This window comes from Rutidosis leptorrhynchoides, chromosome 3 (assembly GCF_046630445.1).
Source record: "Rutidosis leptorrhynchoides isolate AG116_Rl617_1_P2 chromosome 3, CSIRO_AGI_Rlap_v1, whole genome shotgun sequence".
In the NCBI taxonomy this organism is placed as follows: Eukaryota; Viridiplantae; Streptophyta; class Magnoliopsida; order Asterales; family Asteraceae; genus Rutidosis; species Rutidosis leptorrhynchoides.
In genome coordinates this window covers 140,660,051-140,670,618 of record NC_092335.1, presented here as the reverse complement: position 1 = coordinate 140,670,618, position 10,568 = coordinate 140,660,051, and positions in this window count along the sequence as shown.

Genomic DNA, 10,568 nt, shown 5'->3' with positions numbered 1-10,568 from the left:
ATTAAAAACCTAATTAGGGTTTATATTTTATATTAATTAGTTTTAGTTTATTTATTTTTTGTATTTTTAAGTTTAATTAGTTTTAATTAATTATATAAAATTAATACTTTTATAAAATAATAATATAAAAATAATATTTGTATAAAAAATTGTATTTTTATAACTTTAGTTTTATTTTTATATTTTATATCTTTTTATTAGTTAAATCGTAATTTTATAATTTTTCGTTCGTACCTAGTTTTAAGATATAGTTTTTGCCGTAGTTATTTTTATTTCTAAATTTTTAGGCTTTGCCGTAAAATCCCTTAAGTGCTTTTTCTTTAAATTAAGACTTAGGCGCTTTAGAATTTTACGACGTCGCTTATTGCTTAAATATTTATTAGATTTTAGTGCCCTTTTTAGTTATTGCCGTTTTGGATATAGAATTCCTTTTAAGCTTTAATACCTTTAGACGCAACTTTTAGACTTAAGTTTTTAGAATTCTAAGTTTCGACGCTTTATTTTCTTGTTTTTATTTTTCGACTGTTTGTTTTTCGACATTTGTTTTTCGACGCTTATTTTTCGACCTTTTATTTTTTCGACGTTTTTCGACGCGCTCTTTTTCTTTCTTATTTTTCGACGCTCTAGTTTTTAGGACATAGAATTTGCTATTTCTTCTCTAAAATTTCTTTAAACTTCGACGAAAAATTATTTTAAGCGGTTAAATTGATTGACATCCAAAATTTTCTGGTTCGTAGTAGTAGTTGGATTTGTTAGTGGCGAGTTGTGGGCTTCCGATTTGAAGGGTCCTGGCTACATGCTGCATCTATTGGCTATTCGAAACGTGGGCAAAATCAGAAAAGTCTATTAATTTGATAACTTATATAATTTTTATCTTTTATAACTAATAGGATATTCAGTAAATGCACCGAGCAAAACGTTCACCACCTTTCATACGTTCACCACCTGTAACTCGATCAAGACATCTAGCCAATATTGTCGCCGTTGATTTTTCTTTAGAATCATCATCTAGTCGACCGAGTACTCCAATTCAAATTTCCGATAATCCATTTTTTGAACCCGACCTCATAATTGAGAATCCGGAGGATATTCAGGGACAATTCAGAGATCCTGAACCACTAATCATTCCTCCTGAACCACAAATCACTCATCCAGAAATTGTCGAGGAAGAAACCATTAAATCAGAATCCTCTAGTGATTCAGATTCAACAAATTCAATCATGGAGAATCTGGAACATCTAAGTATGGAAGACCGAATGAGAGCTAAACGCACTGGCCAAGGTCATGCAATTACTCAACCAGACATTAATGCGCCAGATTATGAAATCAAAGGACAAATCCTACACATGGTAACTAATCAATGCCAATTTAGTGGTGCACCGAAGGAAGATCCAAACGAACATCTTCGTACCTTTAATAGGATTTGTACTCTATTTAAAATCCGAGAAGTGGAGGATGAACATATATATCTCATGTTATTTCCCTGGACTTTAAAGGGAGAAGCCAAAGATTGGTTAGAATCGTTACCTGAAGGGGCGATTGATACATGGGATGTCTTAGTTGAAAAATTTTTTAAACAATTCTTTCCGGCATCTAAAGCCGTAAGACTTTAAGGAGAAATAGTTACGTTCACGCAGAAGCCAAATGAAACTCTATATGAGGCATGGACAAGATTTGGAAAGTTGTTAAGAGGATGTCCGCAACATGGTTTAGACACTTATCAAATAGTACAAATATTCTACCAAGGATGCGACATCACTACACGAAAAGACATCGATATAGCAGCTGGTGGTTCCATTATGAAAAAAACCGCAACTGAAGCTTACAAAATTATTGATAACACTGCTTCCCACTCACATGAGTGGCACCAAGAAAAAGACATCGTTAGATCATCTAAAGCGGCTAGAGCCGATTCTAGCCATGACTTTGATTCCATTTCTGCAAAGATAGATACTGTCGAAAGACGAATGGAAAAGATGACTAAGGATATTCACTCAATACGAATTAGTTGTGAGCAGTGTGGAGGACCACATTTGACAAAAGATTGTCTTAGTATTGAACAAACGATGGAACAAAGAGAGAATGTTTCATACATGAACCAAAGGCCTGGAAATAATTATCAGAATAATTATCAACCGCCAAGACCAATCTACAATCAAAATCAGAATTATAACCGAAATGTTCCATACAACATGAAATGTCCCGTTCATATTGATTATAAACGTTCCATATTAATTGATTTCGTTGCGAGGTTTTGACTTCTATATGAGACGTTTTTCAAAGACTGCATTCGATTTTAGAACAAACCATAACCTTTAAAATATTACGACGATTATCAAATAATGATAATTTAAAATATAGTGTTTTTCACACAACCATTACATAATGGTTTACAATAATATTACACATCAACATAAGTCTTCGAATGCAGTTTTTAAACAATATTATACAAGCATGGACTCCAAATCTTGTCCTTTATTTAGTATGCAATAGCGGAAGCTCTTAATAATCACCTGAGAATAAACATGCTTAAAACGTCAACAAAAATGTTGGTGAGTTATAGGTTTAACCTACATAATATCAAATCATAATAATAGACCACAAGATTTCATTTTAATAACACATCTCATATCAGGCATTTCGCAAACTTCATAGAGATAAAAATCATTCATATGTTGAACACCTGGTAACCGACCTTAACAAGATGCATATAGAATATCCCCATCATTCCGGGACTCTCATCGGATATGATAAATCGAAGTACTAAAGCATCCGTAACTCGGATGAGGCTTGTTGGGCCAAATAGATCTATCTTTAGGATTCGCGTCAATTAGGGGCCATTTCCCTAATTCTTAGGCTACCAAGCTAAAAAGGGGCATATTCGGTTCGATAATCCAACATAGAAAGTATTTTCGATTACTTGTGTCTATTTTGTAAAACATTTATAAAATCGCATGTATTCTCATCCCAAAAAAATAATAGATTTTAAAAGTGGGGCTATAACTCACTTTCACAGATTTTTACTTCGTCAGAAAGTAAGACTTGGCCACTGGTCGATTCACGAACCTATAACAAATATGTACATATATATATCAAAGTATGTTCAAAATATATTTACAACATTTTTAATACGTTTTAATGTTTTAAGTTTATTAAGTCAGCTGTCCTCGTTAGTAACCTACAACTAGTTGTTCATAGTTAGATGTACAGAAATAAATCGATATATATTATCTTGGATCAATCCACGACCCAGTGTATATACGTCTCAGGCTAGATCACAACTCAAAGTATATATATTTTTGGAATCAACCTCAACCCTGTATAGCTAACTCCAACATTTCTGCATATAGAGTGTCTATGGTTGTTCCAAATAATATATATACATGGGTCGATATGATATGTCAAAACATTTGCATACATGTCTATGGTATCCCAAGATTACATAATAGAATACATGTAATACAATATAAGTTAGCTAGGATATGATTAATATAGATTTGTTACCAATTTTCACGTAGCTACAACAAGAAAAATTATCCAATCTTGTTTCATCCATAACTTCTTCGTTTTAAATCCGTTTTGAGTGTTTCAAGTTGCTATGGTTTCATATTGAACTTAAGTTTATGAATCTAAACAGAAAAAGTATTAGTTTATAGTCGGAAATACAGGTTACAAGTCATTTTTGTAAAGGTAGTCATTTCAGTCGAAAGAACGACGTCTAGACGACCATTTTGGAAAACATACATCTACTTTGAGTTTAACCATGATTTTTGGATATAGTTTCATGTTCAAAAGAAAAATCATTTTCCCATAAGAACAACTTTTAAATCAAATTTTATCATAGTTTTTAATTAACTAACCCAAAACAGCCCGCTGTGTTACTACGACGGCGTATATCCGATTTTACGGTGTTTTTCGTGTTTTCCGGTTTTAAATCATTAAGTTAGCATATCATATAGATATAGAACATGTGTTTAGTTGATTTTAAAAGTCAAGTTAGAAGGATTAACTTTTGTTTGCGAACAAGTTTAGAATTAACTAAACTATGTTCTAGTGATTTCAAGTTTAAACCTTCGAATAAGGTAGTTTTATATATATGAATCGAATGATGTTATGAACATCATTACTACCTCAAGTTTAGTAGGTAAACCTACTGGAAGTGACAAGAAATGATCTAGCTTCAAAGGATCTTGGATGGCTTGAAAGTTCTTGAAGCAGAATCATGACACGAAAACAAGTTCAAGTAAGATTATCACTCGAATTAAGATAGTTATAGTTATAGGAATTGAATCAAAGTTTGTATATGAGTATTACCTTGATTTAGAATGATATCTTACTATAAACAACAAGGATTTCTTAAGGTTGGATGATCACTTTACAAGATTGGAAGTGAGCTAGTAAACTTGAAAGTATTCTTGATTTTATGAGGCTGGAACTTGTAGAATTTATGAAGAACACTTAGAACTTGAAGATAGAACTTGAGAGAGATCACTTAGATGAATAAAATTGAAGAATGAAAGTGTTTGTAGGTATTTTTGGTCGTTGGTATATGGATTAGATATAAAAGATGTGTAATTTTGTTTACATGTAAATAAGTCATGAATGATTACTAATATTTTTGTAATTTTATGAGATATTTCCTGCTAGTTTCCAAATGATGGTTCCCACATATGTTAGGTGACTCACATGGGCTGCTAAGAGCTGATCATTGGAGTGTATATACCAATAGTACATACATCTAAAAGCTGTGTATTGTATGAGTACGAATACGGGTGCATACGAGTAGAATTGTTGATGAAACTGAACGAGGATGTAATTGTAAGCATTTTTGTTAAGTAGAAGTATTTTGATAAGTGTCTTGAAGTCTTCCAAAAGTGTATGAATACATATTAAAACACTACATGTATATACATTTTAACTGAGTCGTTAAGTCATCGTTAGTCGTTACATGTAAATGTTGTTTTGAAACCTTTAGGTTAACGATCTTGTTAAATGTTGTTAACCCATTGTTTATTATATCTAAAAAGATGTTAAATTATTACATTATCATGATATTATGATATATTAATATATCTTAGTATGATATATATACAGTTAAATGTTGTTACAACGATAATCGTTACATATATGCCTCGTTTCAAAATTCTTAAGTTAGTAGTGTTGTTTTACATATGTAGTTCATTGTTAACACACTTAATGATATACTTAATTATCATTTTATCATGTTAAACATAGTGTATCAATATCTTAATATGATTCATATGTATTTAGTAAGGCTTTGTTATAACGATAATCGTTATATATATCGTTTCGAGTTTCTTAATTCAATAAACTCAATTTTATGTATATAACTCATTGTTAAAATACCTAATGAGATACTTACTTATCATAATATCATGTTAACTATATATATAATCATATATATTTCATCATATAGTTTTTACAAGTTTTAACGTTCGTGAATCACCGGCCAACTTGGGTGGTCAATTGTCTACATGAAACTCATTTCAAATAATCAAGTCTTAACAAGTTTGATTGCTTAACATGTTGGAAACATTTAATCATGCAAATATAGTTTTCAATTAATATATAATTATGGAAAAGTTCGGGTCACTACACAACAATCAACAAGGTTCTAGCAATCAACAAGTATCTAATAATACTTACAATCAGCAAAGACCTATTTTTCAAAATAAACCACCACAAACCGATGATAAAAAGCCAAACTTAGAAGATATGATGTCAAAGCTAGTTGAATCTCAAACGCAGTTTTTCACATCTCAGAAACAAACCAATGAACAAAATGCTCAAGCATTTAGAAATCAACAAGCTTCTATTCAAAATCTGGAATAAGAAGTAAGCAACCTAGCAAGGTTGATAGGTGAAAGAAAACCGGGAAGTCTACCTAGTGATACAAATGCTAACCCCCGGAATGAAACAGCTAAAGCCATTACCACAAGAAGTGGTATTACACTTAAACCACCTGAAATACCTGTAATTTCTGAGGACTCTATTCCTACTATACAAGAACCACAATCTGAACAAGAAAAGGAAACAGAACCGGTAGTTGAAAAGGTTAATGAAGATAACAAAGTTAAGGCAAAGCCTTATGTTAAACCATACCAACCACCACTTCCTTACCCGAGTAAAATGAGAAAAGAATGACTTGAAGCTGAGCAATCCAAATTCTTGGATATGTTTAAAAAAATAAATGTCAATCTTCCTTTCATTGATGTGATATCAGGAATGCCTAGATATGCTAAATTCTTGAAAGATCTAATCACAAATAGAAAGAAAATGGAAGAACTCTCAGCTGTTACAATGAATGCTAATTGTTCTGCAGTGCTGTTGAATAAGATACCAGAAAAATTATCAGATCTAGGAAGTTTCACAATTCCATGTTTTCTGGGTAGTCTTAGTTCAATAGAAGCATTGGAAGACTTAGGTGCTAGTATAAATTTAATGCCGTATTCACTATACGCTAAACTAGACCTTGGAGAATTGAAACCAACACGAATAAGCATACAACTAGCCGATCGATCAGTTCAATATCCTAGAGGGATAATGGAAAACATGCTAGTTAAAGTTGGTACTTTAGTATTTCCAGTAGATTTTGTTATTCTGGACATGGAAGAAGATTCTCGAGTTCCTCTCATATTAGGATGACCATTCTTAAACACGGCTAAAGCAATAATAGACGTGTTCGGTAAGAAACTGACCCTAAGTATAGAGGATGAGAGTGTTACCTTTTCTGTTGATAGAGCCATGCAACAACCGCAATCTACAGATGATACATGTTATTATATTCAAACTATAGATTCACATGCAGAATTGTTAGAAGAATTTCCAGAATTACAAGGAACAGGAGAATGTTCTTTAGGAGAATGAACTAAACCAATTGATGAAGCTGAAATGTTAGTTACACTTATGGCTAATGATTACGAACCAACAACAGAAGAAATTCAAATGTTAAAAGAGGAAGACAGATATCGATATAAATCATCGATAGAAGAACCACCGACATTAGAGTTAAAGCCACTTCCAAACCATTTAGAATATATTTAATTACATGGTGAATCTGAATTACCTGTAATAATATCGTCTTCTCTAACAGAAAATGAAAAATCTCAACTCATTTCTGTGCTAAAAGCTCATAAACCAGCTATTGCATGGAAAATTCATGACATTAAAGGCATAAGTCCTTCGTATTGCACACATAAGATCCTTATGGAAGAAGGTCATAAAACATATGTGCAACGCCAATGAAGACTAAATCCTAATATGCAAGATGTTATTAAGAAAGAAATTATTAAACTGCTTGATGCAGGTTTAATTTATCCAATCTCTGATAGTCCATGGGTAAGCCCAGTTCAATGTGTTCCTAAGAAGGGTGGCATGACTGTCATCACAAATGAGAAAAATGAGCTTATTCCTACTAGGACTGTAACAGGATGGCGTGTTTGTATTGATTATAGAAAATTCAATGACGCCACCAGAAAAGATCACTTTCCCTTACCTTTCATTGATCAAATGTTAGAAAGATTAGCCGAGAATAGTTACTATTGTTTTCTTGACGGTTTCTCCGGATACTTTCAAATTCCAATCGCACTCGAGGACCAAGAGAAAACCACGTTCACATGCCCTTATGGTACTTTTGCTTACAAACGCATGCCATTTGGACTTTGCAACACCCCTGCAACCTTTCAAAGGTGCATGATGGCGATTTTTCACGACATGATAGAAGAATGCATGGAAGTTTTCAAGGATGACTTTTCAGTCTTCAGTGATACTTTTGAATCATGTCTAGTTAATCTTGAACGAATGCTTATTAGATGCGAACAATCAAATCTAGTTCTTAATTGAGAGAAATGCCATTTCATGGTTGAAGAAGGTATCATTCTTGGTCACAAAATTTCAAAGGAAGGAATTGAAGTAGATAGAGCTAAAGTAGATATAATTGCTATACTTCCACATCCCACCAATGTTAGAGGAGTTAGGAGTTTTCTAGGGCATGCCAGTTTTTACCGACGTTTCATAAAAGATTTTTCTAAAATTGCCACTCCTATGAATAAACTCCTAGAAAAGGATGCTCCATTCATCTTTTCAGATGAATGCATCAAATCTTTTAATATTCTTAAAGAAAAACTCGCGAATGCGTCGATCATGATAACTCCAAATTGGAATCTACAATTTGAACTCATGTGCGATGCAAGTGATTTTGCAATGGGAGCTGTTTTAGGACAAAGGATTGAAAAACGATTTCAACCTATTTATTATGCTAGTAAGATATTACAAGGAGCACAAATAAATTACACAACTACTAAAAAAGAACTCCTTGCTTTTGTCTTTGCTTTTGAAAATTTCGTTCATATCTCGTTCTAGCTAAAACGGTGGTCTATACCGACCATTCTGCTCTTAGATACCTAGATGCCAAACCACGATTAATCCGTTGGATCTTACTCTTACAAGAGTTCAATATTGAAATCCGAGACAAAAAGGGAGCAGAAAATCTCGCCGCTGATCATCTTTCTCGTCTTGAAAATCCTGAATTAGAAGTTCTAAATGAATCGGCTATACAAGATAAATTTCCTGATGAATATCTATTGAAGATAGATTATAATGAAATTCCATGGTTTGCAGACTATGCAAACTACTTAGTATGTGGATTCCTTGAAAAAGGGTTGTCGTACCAAAAACGAAAGAAATTCTTTAGTGATATAAAACACTATTTCTGGGAAGATCCACATTTGTTTAAAAGTTGTCCCGATGAAATAATACGCCGATGTGTATTCAGGGATGAAGCCAGTCAAATCTTAAACCATTGTCACACAGGACCAACAGGAGGGCATTATGGGCCTCAACTCACAGCAAGAAAAGTTTATGATGCTGGATTCTACTGGCCTACAATTTTCAAAGACGCACACCTTCTCTGTAAATCCTGTGATGCTTGTCAAAGGGCCGAAAAAATAAGTCAACGTGATGAAATGCCACAAAATGTCATTCAAGTATGTGAAGTATTTGACATTTGGGGTATTAACTTTATGGGTCCATTTCCAAAATCTCATAATAATCTCTACATTCTCGTTGCCATTGATTATGTATCTAAATAGGCGGAAGCACAAGCTCTCCCAACTAACGATGCACGAGTTGTAGTCAACTTCTTAAAACGTCTTTTTGCAAGGTTCGGAACACCGAAAGCTTTGATAAGTAATCGGGGTACTCATTTTTGTAATAATCAACTTGAGAAAGTTCTCAAAAGATATGGAGTAACTCATAAAATCTCAACCGCTTATCATCCACAAACAAGTGGACAAGTTGAAAATACCAACCGAGCATTAAAACGTATTCTAGAGAAAACTGTAGGATCAAATCCGAAGGAATGGTCCATGAAATTGGAGGATGCACTCTGGGCTTTTAGAACAGCCTACAAAACTCCAATTGTAACCACACCTTTTAGACTCGTTTACGGAAAAGCATGTCACCTTCCAGTAGAAATTGAGCACAAAGCATTTTGGGCTTTGAAGACATGTAATCTTGATTTACATGAAGCCGGACGTCTACGGTTAAGTCAACTAAACGAATTAGAAGAATTGAGACATGAAGCATACGAAAATTCGTTAATCTATAAGTAAAGAACGAAGAAATGGCATGATAAAAGAATCAGAAGTTCAAAAGAATTTAAAGAAGGAGACAGAGTTCTTCTTTTCAATTCACGATTCAAGTTATTTTCTGGAAAATTGAAATCAAGATGGTCTGGACCATTCATAGTCAAAAGAGTTTTCCCATACGGAACAGTAGAATTAATAAATTCAAATGGGATTGAATTTAAGGTTAATGGTCACAGAGTTAAACATTACATAGATAATCCAATGGAAGTTGAAGATGAAGTTAATCACAATTTCGACACCACAGCTAACTAAGTGTGGGAAGGTTCGAATCTTTTAAGGGTAATATATATTTTTGTTAGAGTTAGATATTCTGTTTTCGTGTAGTTTCCAAGAATGGAATTTGAATGGTCTTTCCCTAGCAGACCCTAAAGAACTAGTCTTCTCCCTCCATTCTGAATTTTTATTTTTTTTGGGTTTTACGAGATGAAGAATTCCTTTGATCTGAACCATGGTCTACTACTACACGCTATGATTACTAAACGTAATAATAACATCTTTCCGAGTGAACTGGTATCATTCATAAGAGGAAAAATGGATGAAGTAAGGAAAGAACTCAGGAGAGATCATCATAAGACACATTTTGGTAAAGGAAAATCAAAATCCGCAATAAAAAGAAGAGCACGACACCTTGAAAGATGTCATAAATGCGGAAAATTGTCACACGAAGGTAAATGTTCGAACAATCAAACATATTCAAATACCGAATTTGTTACTCTATACAGAGAAGGACCGTTCATATGTTTAGAAGAAAAGTTATTAAAGAATTGAGGTTACGCTTACGTAGCTATGGAAAACCAAATCACACGACTCTCTTATGAGTCAGCTGAAGCAGGTCTCTGAGAATTCTTTCTCACAGGTAAGTGTGTACAGTTTTTATTTTTTTATTTATTGCTTTTAACC